Genomic DNA, 12,407 nt, shown 5'->3' on the forward strand with positions numbered 1-12,407 from the left:
TTACTCCGGCAATATGTTTGGAGCTTTAAGATTACACCAACACTGTATACAGCTGTACACTTGTGTTACATTACCCATTTACAGCTTTTCTTATTCTTGTGTAATCCATACTTGGCCTGAGAGCGTTTGTGTCTGCCTCCTGAAAGGTATACGGAGATTCAGAATGTTTACACTATACTATATATACCTTGTATCTGGTGATACTGTACCCTTTTTCAACTTTTTATTTAATTGGGTTATCCATACTGAGCTTGTGAGCGTCTGTGTATGACTCATGAAATATGTACGGAGATTTACTGTTATCCCTAGACTGTATAGAGCTGTACACTTTTGATACAGTACCATATATCTGCTGGTATTTTGGGTCCATTTTCCAAAACATGAGAAAGTATGGTGGAAGAGGAGGCGGACGTGGGGGGCCACCTGGTACTGATGGTGGTGCATCTGCTGGTAGTGCCAAAAACACAATAGCATCTAAGGCAGGAGGTGTTGAGCCGGCATCATGGTGTAGCTCTGGAAGGCCTGTAAGGCTCCGTTTTCTGGGAGTAGGTAGACTGCTTTAAAGCGTTGCATCAGGAACTGTTTTTGGCTTACATTGCTGAAACGGCCTCCAGCTCTATCGCCTCCTCTTCTGAAGTTTAAAAAAATGGAAGCACTGAGTTGTAACTGCAGGCTTCTGGTCAGGAGCAACCCCTTTCCTTGTGTCCTTCACCCACACCAAAAGTGAAGGATGCAGCAGCACACACTTCAGATTACTCCATGGAGATCTTTTCACATACCATGTCTGGGTTAATTAAAAATGGGGCCCATCATATACTGGAGCATTCCAAATGGGGGACATCAGACACTGGAGCAGCATTTACGGGGCCCATTATATACTGGAGCATTAGAAATGGGGCCCATTATACACTGGAGCATTATTTGGGCCCATCACACACTGAAGCATCATCCATGAGGCCCATCATATACTGGAGCATTGTAAATGGGGCAGATCAGACACTGGAGCAGCATCTATGGGGCACATTATACAGTGGAGCATTAGAAATGGGTCCCATTATATATGGAGCATTATTAGGGCCCATCATACACTGGAGCATCATCCATGAGGCCCATCATATACTGGAGCAATCCAGATTGGGGACATCAAACACTGGAGCAGCATTTACGGGGCCCATTATACACTGGAGCATTAGAAATGGGGCCCATTATATATGTGGCATTATTAGGGCCCATCATACACTGGAGCATCATCCATGAGGCCCATCATATACTGGAGCATTATAAATGGGGCAGATCAGACACTGGAGCAGCATCGATGGGGCACATTATACACTGGAGCATTAGAAATGGGGCCCATTATATATGGAGAATTATTTGGACTCGTAACACACTGGAGCATTGTCCATAGGGACCATCATATACTTTAGCATTATGTGGAGCTAATCATATACTGTATGGAACATTATATGTGATCAGTTATTCTGTATGGAGAAATATATGGGACTCATTATTCTGTATGGCGCACAATGTGGTGGCTATAACACTGTATGGAGTAATATACTGTCCTGTTTTTGAGCTATTGTACAATTTAAATTAGATCAGTCATGTCATGTAAGCAGTGAAGTATTTGTCATTGTACTATACCTATATTTCTGAGCCGTATCGGAGCATCATGAGTTGTGGTATGTGTTAAAGGGGCACACTGACACTCTTTGGCCCAGGGCACACGAAAACCTGGAGCCAGCCCTACCCCCCCCCCACAACTTTGGCCAAATAACCCCCAGTTTTCAATGCGTAACTATTATTATGAAGTAAATTAAGGTTGACAAGCTTCAGTAATACCAATTGATGTTTTGGCATTGAAATGGGCACTGTAGGTGTGTTTACTGTCCTCCACTTCCTGCCGACTTTGCTTCCCCATTGACTTGCATTGGGTGTCGTGTTTCAGTTGGCCTCCGACTTTTCGCTATAGTCGGACGATTTAGTTCAACCCGGCTTTTGCGAAAGTCGGGTTTCATGAAACCCGACTCGACCCTAAAAAAGGCAAAGTCGCTCATCTCTGGTTACAAGGCATTGATGGAGATCTATCTATGTATCTATATACTATTTTAAAAAGTTATACGGACCTGTAGTCTGACAAGTAAGATTTGTATATGTACTTTTGGTAATTTACAGTGTCATTGCTGATGCTATATCATATCCTATCCTATGCTACGTTACCCTATCCGATGTTATGTTAAAAAAATCAATAAAAATGATATAAAAAAAAAAAAAACATGATAAAATAAGGAGTTTCTCAAGGCCGTATTTGCCACTAGACACTTGAGGGCACGTGCCTAGAGTGGGAGGATGTGGGGAGGGGCACTTGAGCAAGGTTTGTCTTCTTTTGACTGCTGCGGGGGTCTGCTGCATGCCCTCATTACACAGCGCGGACACTGAGGGAGAATGTGTGACCGCCCTCCCCGAGGATGTGACCCATGCTCTGTGAGCACACGGCCTCCCCGCCCCTTTCAGATGTTGTTTAATATAATTTGGCTGTGCGGCACCTGCGCACTCCGCGCAAAAGTGATGGCTCCATAAAAAAAAGTTTTGCTACAGTAATTGAAGTGGCAGCGGGGGCGGGAAACGGAAAAGACGCTTGGCCGGGAACCCTAAGTACGGGCTGAGACTGGACAAGCTCATGACGGTGGCATGGAGTGACTGATAGGGACGCTGCAGAGCTTGTGGTTGGCGTTACCTCCGCTGCTCCGGACCCGCCTGGCTTCCACTGAGACATCCTCCGATGCTTGCCAGGAATCTCTGCTTTTCGCCCAGGCCTTCCTCTTCTCGGTCACTATCGCCCTGTTCTGCGCCCTGTTCTGGATGAGGAGGCGCAGAGCAGGGCGATAGACAGAGACCGAGAAGAGGAAGGCCTAGGCGAAAAGCAGAGATTCCTGGTAAGCATCAGAGGCAGAGGATGTCTCAGTGGAAGCCAGGCCGATTTCCAAGGCTGTGCAGGGGATGCTGCTACTGAGAGAGGGCTCTGGTCAGTAATCGCTCGTCCTCCGCAACTTCTGCAAACTTTCCAGCTCTAGTCATATCAGAAGCGATCAGGAAGCCGGCTGCCCCCGTACTTCCTCATCGTGTGTCCCTGTCTATGCCCCTTAGTAACCTTGTCCTGTAGTTACCCTGCTAGGAGTTTTCCTTCAGCTCCTAGCTCTCTGGAGTTTAGGGCACGCCCCCAGCAGTCATGTGCTTCACGTCCTGCTGGTCTGAAGCACGCATCTTCTCTGCTGCTGCCTGCTCCACAGGTATCTTAGAGCACAGTTTGTCTTACTCAGGACAAGCGCACTGGCTCAGTGAGCAAGTGCAATGCGGTGCTCCTGACATCTATTTTTATTTTTGAAATTTACCAGTAGCTGCTACATTTTCCACCCTAGGCTTATACACGAGTCAATAAGTTTTCCCAGTTTTTTGTGGCAAAATTATGGGGGTCGGCTTATACACGAGTATATACGGTAATTGTACTACATGGATGACTGGCGGACTGAGTGTATTTTAATATATGGAGGGCTATGAGGAGTGTATTATACTATATGGAGGTCTATGAGGAGTGTATTATACTATATGGAGGGCTATGAGGAGTGTATTATACTATATGGAGGTCTATGAGGAGTGTAATATACTATATGGAGGACTATGGGGCACATTATATTATATGGAGTCCTATGAGGTGTAAACTGTAGATGTGCTACTGATAACATGATACTGTATGGTGATCTGTTAGTGATCCATTAGTGATCGTTCTGTCCCCATCATTCTTTCTCAGACGGTGAAAAGAGGCCGGGAAACAAGTGTTGAACGACTTCAATATTGTCGATCACACTCATTTAGTGGCCTGAACTCAGCGCATGTAAATACAATCGAAATGCTTCTGTGTGATATGCAATGTTAGCATTTGGGGCCCCATTTTAAACTTTGCCAAGGGCCCCACTTTGCCAAAAAACCGGCCCTGCGTGGCAGATACGGAAAAACTGCTGGATCTGCCGTGAATGGCAAAAATCACTGATGTGAAAGTAGCCTAAGGCTGCGTTCACACTGCGTTTTTTTCGCATTTTCACGGTAGTTTTTAATGCACGTTTTTGCTGCGAAAACACAAAAAAACAGCATCCCATGCATTCCTATGGGATTCCGCAATGCTGTGCTAATGCTGCAGATTTTTCAGCGGCGGAATCGCATCGCGGAAAAATACGCAGCATGCTCATTAATTTTGCGGAATCGCGGGGATTCCGCCCACATAGGAATACATTGTTCTGCTTACTTTCCGCATGTGGCTGTGCCCACCATGCGAAAAATAAGCAGAACATTTGCGGATGGTACCCAGGGGGAAGAGGAGAGGAGACTCTCCTCCAGGCTGTGGGTACCATATCCCTGTAAAAAATGGAATAAAAAATTTAAAAAATCGGGTTATATTCACCTTCCGGCTTCCCGCACAGCCTTCCCAGGCCTCAGCGATGCTCCCGTTCTCAGTAATGCCTTGTGAGACCTTTGCTGACATCGCGATACTGTAGCGGTCCCTATTCCTCGCGAGATCAGCGGTTTTTGTTTTCCATAGGATAACATGGTACTGTACACCGCATGGAAAACTGCTGCGGATCGGCCCACGAATCCACAACGTGTGCACATACCCTAAGAGATGATCTGATGCAGGAGTACAAGAGACAAACAAAAAACAATGGTCACTGAATGAGGAACAAATGTTGTAGTGCAATTTCTTTAACAGTTTTTTATTCACAATAGAGTTTAGACAAGTTTAAGTTATTTGAATTGTTGCTAAAATTCATCTAAATAAATGTTAAAAATTGGCATAACAAAATACTCTGCATCTTTATATTTGCAAAAATAATAATGTTTCAAAGTACTGAAACTTTTATGCATTTATTAAATGTAGCAGTAAAAGGAAAACTCTTTCATATCAAAGAAACAAGAGACAATTAAACATTTTCATTGTTAGATTTGAAGTCAGGAGGTCTAAATCATTAAGAAATGGCTCATTTAATAACTGAACCTGACAAATATGTGAAACAATGTTCTATGATCTGAAAGGTCCAGGTCCTTGACCTAGTCAGGTAGAAGGTGCTTCTGCTGCTCACTCAGGATGTGCAGGTCCCGGAACCTTCCTCTTCTATTCTGCACCAATCAGTTAATGTAGATAAGTGTGGGGCTGGAGGAGAGAAGTTCTCTCGGTGATCAGGATGGACATTATCTTATTGTTCTCCTGTGTCACAGGAAGCCGGCTCCAGTCTATTAGACACTTATTAGCAAGATTTTTTTCTTGATAAAGGTGTGTCTTTCAAAGTAAAACATTTCTCACATTAGGTATATACATTAAAGAAGGCTTCTCCCCTGTGTGATTTCTCTGATGTCTATCAAAATATGCTTCCTGGTTAAAACATTTTGAACAGGGAAAAGACTTCTTCCCTATATGAATTTGCTGGTCTTATCAAAATGTAATTTCTGGTTAAAACTTTCCCAGATTATGAACAGGAAAAAGGCTTTTACCTTGTGTGAGTACTCTGATGATGAAAAAGAGATGATTTCTTCACATAACATTTTCCACCTTCTGAACATGAAAATGGCTTCACCCCTATGTGAGTCCTCTGATGTGTAACAAGTGTTGATTTCTCTGTGAAACATTTCCCACATTTTAAACAGGAAAAAGCTTCTCCCCTGTGTGGGTTCTTTGATGTATAACAACATCTGATCTCTAGTTAAAACATTTTCCACATTCTGAACATGAAAGGCTTCTCCCCTGTGTGAGTTCTCTGGTGCATAACAACATTGGGGATTTATATACCCTATGGATAAGAGGAATTTGGAACATTCTTTGTGACTCCGACAAGTAAAGTTTAGGTGTCACATACAGCATTTTCACCCATTGCTCCACAAAGGACCCACATCATCCTCCCATTTTGTCTTAACTATCAAATGCAGGTCCAGTAAAGGCCCCGTCACACTAAGCGATCTCGCTAGCGAGATCGCTGATTTTGTGACACATCAGCGATCTCGCCAGTGAGATCACTGTGTGTGACGGGGATCAGCGACCGGCCCCCCTGCCGGTTATCGCTGATCAAGCTCGAGCGGCCTGGGCAGTTTTTCAATCGCTGGTCTCCCGCTGCCCAACGCGCATCGCTGCATGTGGCAGTGAGAGACCAGCGATCAGCGACGCTGGATGCTAATGTAAACGTCGGGTATTCAGGAGCCGCGCGACTCCTAGATACCTGATGTTTACCTTGGAAACCAGCGTGTACGCCAGGTTCCAAGGTAAACAGCGGGTATCCAGGAGTCGCGCGGCTCCTGGATACCCGCCGTTTACATTAGAAACCAGCGTCCAGCGTTGCTCGTCCTGACCGCTGGGGCTGTCTATGTGACAGCTCACCAGCGATCAGCCTAACGATGTCCCAGCGATCCCATCATGTCGGATCGTTGGTGGGATCGCTGGACATCGTTTAGTGTGACAGGGCCTTAACTGCCTATAAATAAGGGATATTAGACCTTTTGTGTCCACCACTTTAGGAATGGTATCTATTGTGAGATCTATAAATCGGTAAGTCGTTTATTCTAGATAGTGTACTATACACATGACGTATTTGCAGATACTGATCAACGACCCTATTTGGAAGGTTAAAAATCGGCCTTTATTTGTTCAAAGCTCTTGAATAATCCATCGCTCAAGATTTGTGATACCAAACATATACGCTTATCCTCCACTCACTACCCTTTTTTTGTTTTCTGTAGCTCTGGTAAGTTATAGTTGTGCCATATTATATGGAAAAAAGGGGGAAGGAAAAAAAGGATAGAAAGATTAAGAGCAAGGAGGAAGTATAGAAGTTAGATAGTAACGTCTACCTCTCTACCTCCAAGGCATATAGATTATGGATATATTGAACACAAAGAAACTGCGAAACAAGCAGACCCCAACTCAAATCCATAACTGGTGTTTTTTGTTTTTTTTTTACAGGTGTAAGTCTAACTTTCGGTCCTAGGGATCCTACTAAGGGGAACCATGGAATACATAGCAAGTAAACTAATACAGCCAGATATCACAGTAATATAATGTGAGATCAACTTATATGCAGTTCTAAGATCTTATATGAACTGAGACATCCTTTATAGTGTGAGAGAGGAACATAAAACTCTATTAAGATATATGTAATTATATTCTTAAAGAAACAACCAAACATCTGCAAACTGTCTCTCTCATCAGTGGAGACAAGTTTCATTTCAGAAGCACATATGATTGGCAGGTTCCTTTCCCATCTGGAAAGTTCCTGATCCATTGAAAGCCTTCTGCAACATGCTGGAACTCTCTGTGGCAATGGTGGAGCAGGTGTCCAGTCAGATATATGGATTCTGGGAATGTCCAGGGCATCAGAGAATGGTCTCATGCTGCTTGGATTTTTGAAAATATATGTGGCGCCCCTGAGGGTCCAGTCACCACAGAGGTATTGCACCTCAACCAGAGGTGTAGTATCCCACCTTTCAGGTAAGATGGAGACACCTGACCTGGCTATAAAAAAAAACACTGCATCCACCACACACCACAGCAGCAAGTGATGTGCTTCACCATCCCTGCTGGCTAGGAAAGGGTGTTAGAAGGTGGGTGGAGCTGGAAGGTTGGAGCGGGAGAATAGAAGGGAAGTTAGGATCAGTCTTCCCGTAGAGGAAGAAGGGAAAAGACGTACATAGGCAACCTTCCCGTAAGTGAAGGTGGGAAGAGATAGAATTGTACAGCAGACCCCTGCTCTGAGGGACTGCTGGTACGGACTGAAAGAAGCTCCCTGAATGGGAAAGGGATTTCCCAGAGGCACTGGTGGAGAGTGCTCCCCGTGGGGCTCGTTCCACGCTGACGGACGTCAGGTTGGGTAAATCCAGGTCGCAGAAGGGTCTCGACCCCTAGCCTAGTGGAGTGGACAACAGGACTCAGTTAGCAAGCCAACAGCTGCGGAAACTTTAAGGGGCCACAGCCAATTACCACAGTTATCTTCTCCAGAAAGGCAGCCAGAAAGGATCAAGGAAATGTTTTGGGTCATGTTATCCGGCAGGGTTCGCGGCAGCTGGCCTGGGACACTGACTGTGAAGTGCTGGAAAGGAAGGAAAGTGGAAAGCAGCACTGTGAGATGGCCAGGGAAGGCACATATTGGCAGGAAATTCTGGAAAGGTGTTCTCTATCTTTCTGGAGGTTGGCTGGATCCCTCACCTGGAGGACGAGGCACCAAGCGGGAATCTGTACTGCAGACAGAACTGTGAGTAAAGCTTTGGAACTGCACCCAGCTGTGTCTTCTGCATTCTTCCTGCGTCACATTCTCAGCACTGCTACATCTCCTGCCTATCACTATATCATCACCGTCGTCCTCAATTTCTTCTACAACTGCAAATTTCTTCTACAACTGCACTGGGACTAAGCTCTGCCTGTGGAGAGCTATTCCAACTCTGCTGCATCACACCATCATTCCCAGAGGATCTGCACTGCAGCGCTGGTCCCTTCTGATCAGATACCACAGGTGGCGTCACGAACACTGTATACAAAAACTCTTTATTTTCAATCCCCTGTAAATATACCCCTTTTATTGGACGCCCAGGGCCACGGACCGGGTCACCGCCGCAGTGACACTGTCCCTTTAAAAAGCGTCCCGATACAGAGTACCCCACGGCCCTGGCGGGCGCTCCAACTTGGTGTCACGAACAGGATTTTGATGCTCGGTGTCACCGGATCCTGTGTGCCAGAAATTTGACTGTACTGAGAAATAACAAACCACAATGGGCAAACCACAACACATTTATTGGACTATGATTTTGACTGTAAAGATGGCTGCTATGGCAGTCACACGAGGTGTGCGGTGAGGCATGCCATCGTGGGCGGTACCCTAGAAAGGGCGTGAAGCAGCATGAACCTCTCCTGCCTGTACTTCTATGCAACTGCATCATGGCCGACAGCCAGAGGGGTCTGGATCTTGGCCTGGTATGGCAGCAAAGGAAAAAGACACCGCCACCAGGGGGTGGAGAGAGGCCCCACGGCGGGAAAGAGAGCATAGGAGAAGCCAGTACACCAGGAGGCCATGATGGAGAGCAGAAGGAGGCCTGTGAAGTGCGGTGGAGAAATGCAACCTTCTCCCGACTCTGTGGAATGAGGCTCCGGCCCCTCGGAGTATGTCAACCTGGAGCAGGAAATTGAGGAGCTGAACAGAAGTCTGCGTCAGTGGCAGGCTCTCCTTGCGCAGAAAAAACAGGCTGCCCAGGAGGAAACTGCCAGAACACTGGTACCAATGCCACCGGTACCCACTGCCAGTCCCAAGGTACCACCACCAATGATACCCACCACCAGTTCCCAGGTACCATCTTTGCCAGTACCTGCCGCACCAGTCTCTCCGTCACCGGAGCCTGTAAAAGATGACTGCGGCCCCGGAGGAATAGGTACGGTCAGTGCCCCTGGGATAAGGGATGCCCTGCTAGGCCCCATCGGGTTACCACCGACCACAGGTCGTCTTTGACATCGCCGGGGACCGGAAAGCTGCGCCCAGGGGAGGGATCCTGGAACCTGTCCCCTTACCGCAGTCAACTCCCGCAGCATGCAGCAGGCTGAAGATCCCCAGGTGGGAGGAAGAGGGAGCTGATGTCATGGGGTTCCCCATCACCACAGAAGAGTTCTGCCATAGGCAGATACTTGAATTTGAGCAGAAAGAGAGGAAGCGACAAATGCAAAAACTGGCCTTGGCGGAGCGTGATCTAAGGGGCAAGATCCAGGCCCAGGGTGAGCATTTGGAGAACTGTAATCCCATGGGTTGGGGCAGAGTCCTCTGCTTCGACCTCGACAGAGGATTCGGGTTCATCCAGGACTCCAGAAAAGCTCCCAACCTGTTTGTGAATAGGCGGGATGTCGAAGCTCATCTCATCCGGGGACATCCGGAGCACGATCTGTTCCTTGACGAGTACGTCTCCTTTACCCGCCATCTTGGAGACATGCTTCATGTCCGCAGGATTCCCGCCGAGCTGATAGCTCCACAGGACCACCAGGGGGCAACAACTGAGGCTCCGTCAGTGTAATCCTAGCCATGGCAATACCACCAGTGCACGTATAGCAGCAGTAACACCAGCTGCAGTAGGGCAGATTGTTCCTCAGGCTGCAATTGTATCTCAACCAGCAGCCATTCCATCATCATTGCCAACAAAAGGACAGGAGGAGACTTTACCGGATGAAGCTCCGCAAGCAGTATATACCAAGGCTTCTACAGCAATCATAATCCATCCAAGACGCAGTAGTCCTGAAGTTCTTCCCTGGAAGCAAGGGAACCAAACAGCTTCAATGTAACCAGGAGGTTGTATCATTCAGCCCCATTAAAATGAACAGAGACTAGGGCAAGTCCGTTGTAAATAGTTAGACCCAGGGGGGCTTTGGCAACATGTTATACCTGATTATGTTTTATAGTCATAAGGAGAAAAAGAAGTAGAGACAATGGGATCATGAACAGTGAGTGATCAAAACTTTCTTTGTATATAGTTTAGCACCTATTCAGGTGCTCCTTCTTGGTTTTACACGTGCCTTTTAAAATACAGAGACTTCATCGTTGCACAACTACAGACCTGAAGAAAAACCTGCTAGGTGTGGCCAAAGATGAGGTCTAAAGGGGAAACCAGTTATATCTTGCCACCCACTCAAAACCAATGTTGGAGGTTTTGAGCGGGTCCTCCATACAGCACAAGGACACTAGAAGATACCCCGGCTGGGATAGAATCTGCCACTTACCTCAAATAATGACTGTTTTTTCATTGTAACTAATAAAAATGTTATTATGATTGTAAATATTATACTATGTATAGGAAACGGTATATTGATAGTGTATAGGATTATTGTGAAAATCTAGTATAGCATTGGTAGAGTATCAGAACTAATAGGTATCAGTAGATTATTAAGTAGGGAATTGGCTTTTTGTAAAATATGGTGAATGTCTAATAGTAAATGAGAAAAGTATTGTTTCTGGGACAAGGTGTCCAGAGCAGGTGGCGAACCAACTAGCAACAGTTGTCACCCAAACAGTTTAGGGACATGTGTTAGTATTGTATAGATAGATGTAAGACATAAGGAATAATGAAAGTATTTCAGCAGGAATAGTGTGCCCTGACTTGTTAACGAACTTCACAGTTGGTAATGGTTGCTGTCAGTAGCACGTTAGAATATAGAAGATAGGAATGGATAACTATCTAGGATGTAAGACAGTAGTAAGATATAGATAATGTAAGGTAATGTTATCATGTAACGTTGAAGTGAGAGAGTGTCTCTCATAAAGGGAAGTTGAGTTTGAATATGTTTTACCTGATAACACGTGTTTAAATTGTTTGTATGTTCCCCTGTAACATCATGTACTGTTTCAGTCCGTGGATGTGCTGCGTTTAATGGGGGGGTTATGTGGCACCCTGAGGGTACAGTCGCCACAGAGGTACTGCACCTCAACCAGAGGTGTAGTATCCCACCTTTCAGGTAAGATGGAGACACCAGACCTGGCTCTTACACAACACTGCATCCACCACAGCAGCAGGTGATGTGCTTCACCATCCCTGCTGGCTAGGAAAGGGTGTTAGAAGGTGGGTGGAGCTGGAAGGTTGGAGTGGGAGAATAGAAGGGAAGTTAGGATCAGTCTTCCCTTAGGGGAAGGGGAAAGACGTGCATAGGCAACCTTCCCGTGGGGAAGGTGGGAAGAGATAGAATTGTACAGAAGACCCCTGCTCTGAGGGCCTGCTGGTATGGAGTGAAGGACTGAAAGAAGCTCCCTGAAGGGGAAAGGGATTTCCCAGAGGCACGGGTGGAGAGTGCTCATTCAGAAAGGATCTGTGAGCAATTGTATGAGTTTTACATTGAAAGCAATAAGACCCAACTCTCTTGTTTTCCTCATAATGGGCTCATTAACATTGAAAAAATGTGCGACAAATAATGTCTATTGGACTCTCAGAATTTGAGCCATGATTGTCTAGTGTATGGTGCATCCTATCGATCTCCAGCAGTCCTTATCAATAGGATCACCAAGGATAGTATTGAATAAAGTGAGCAGTGTCTGCATAATCACTTGTGTATTGATGCTTTCAGGTATACCTCTTATCCAGATATTATTGTGATTTTCTTGGTCATCAACCATATTATACAGACTGTTTATTTGCTGGCTGTGAAGATCCAGCGTTAGTTTATGAGCATGTTGATGGTCCAAAACTTGTAAACATCATCCTGTAATCTCTGTACCTTGACAGTAAGCTGTGACAGGCTATAAGTGAGGGAACATATTTTCAATTTTGTATGTGGTCTCCAGCCTTTGTATATATTGCTCCATTTCTTGTTTAGTAGGCATAGACGCAATATGATATACAAATCAATTATGGTG

General features: G+C 45.7%; 1 long non-coding RNA gene across 1 annotated transcript; it reads right to left on the reverse strand.

Annotated features, from left to right (window-relative positions):
* Positions 1 to 4,741: 4,741 nt before the first annotated feature.
* LOC141047059 (uncharacterized) lies at positions 4,742 to 12,246 on the reverse strand. Its single transcript, XR_012219745.1, has 2 exons — positions 5,542 to 12,246; positions 4,742 to 5,203 (listed from the first exon to the last, which is right to left on the reverse strand). It is a non-coding gene; the product is annotated as an uncharacterized lncRNA (long non-coding RNA).
* Between the last annotated feature and the right edge of the window lie 161 nt (positions 12,247 to 12,407).

This window comes from Dendrobates tinctorius, unplaced genomic scaffold (genome assembly GCF_039654945.1).
Source record: "Dendrobates tinctorius isolate UK_male_01 unplaced genomic scaffold, ASM3965494v1 ptg000126l, whole genome shotgun sequence".
In the NCBI taxonomy this organism is placed as follows: domain Eukaryota; kingdom Metazoa; phylum Chordata; class Amphibia; order Anura; family Dendrobatidae; genus Dendrobates; species Dendrobates tinctorius.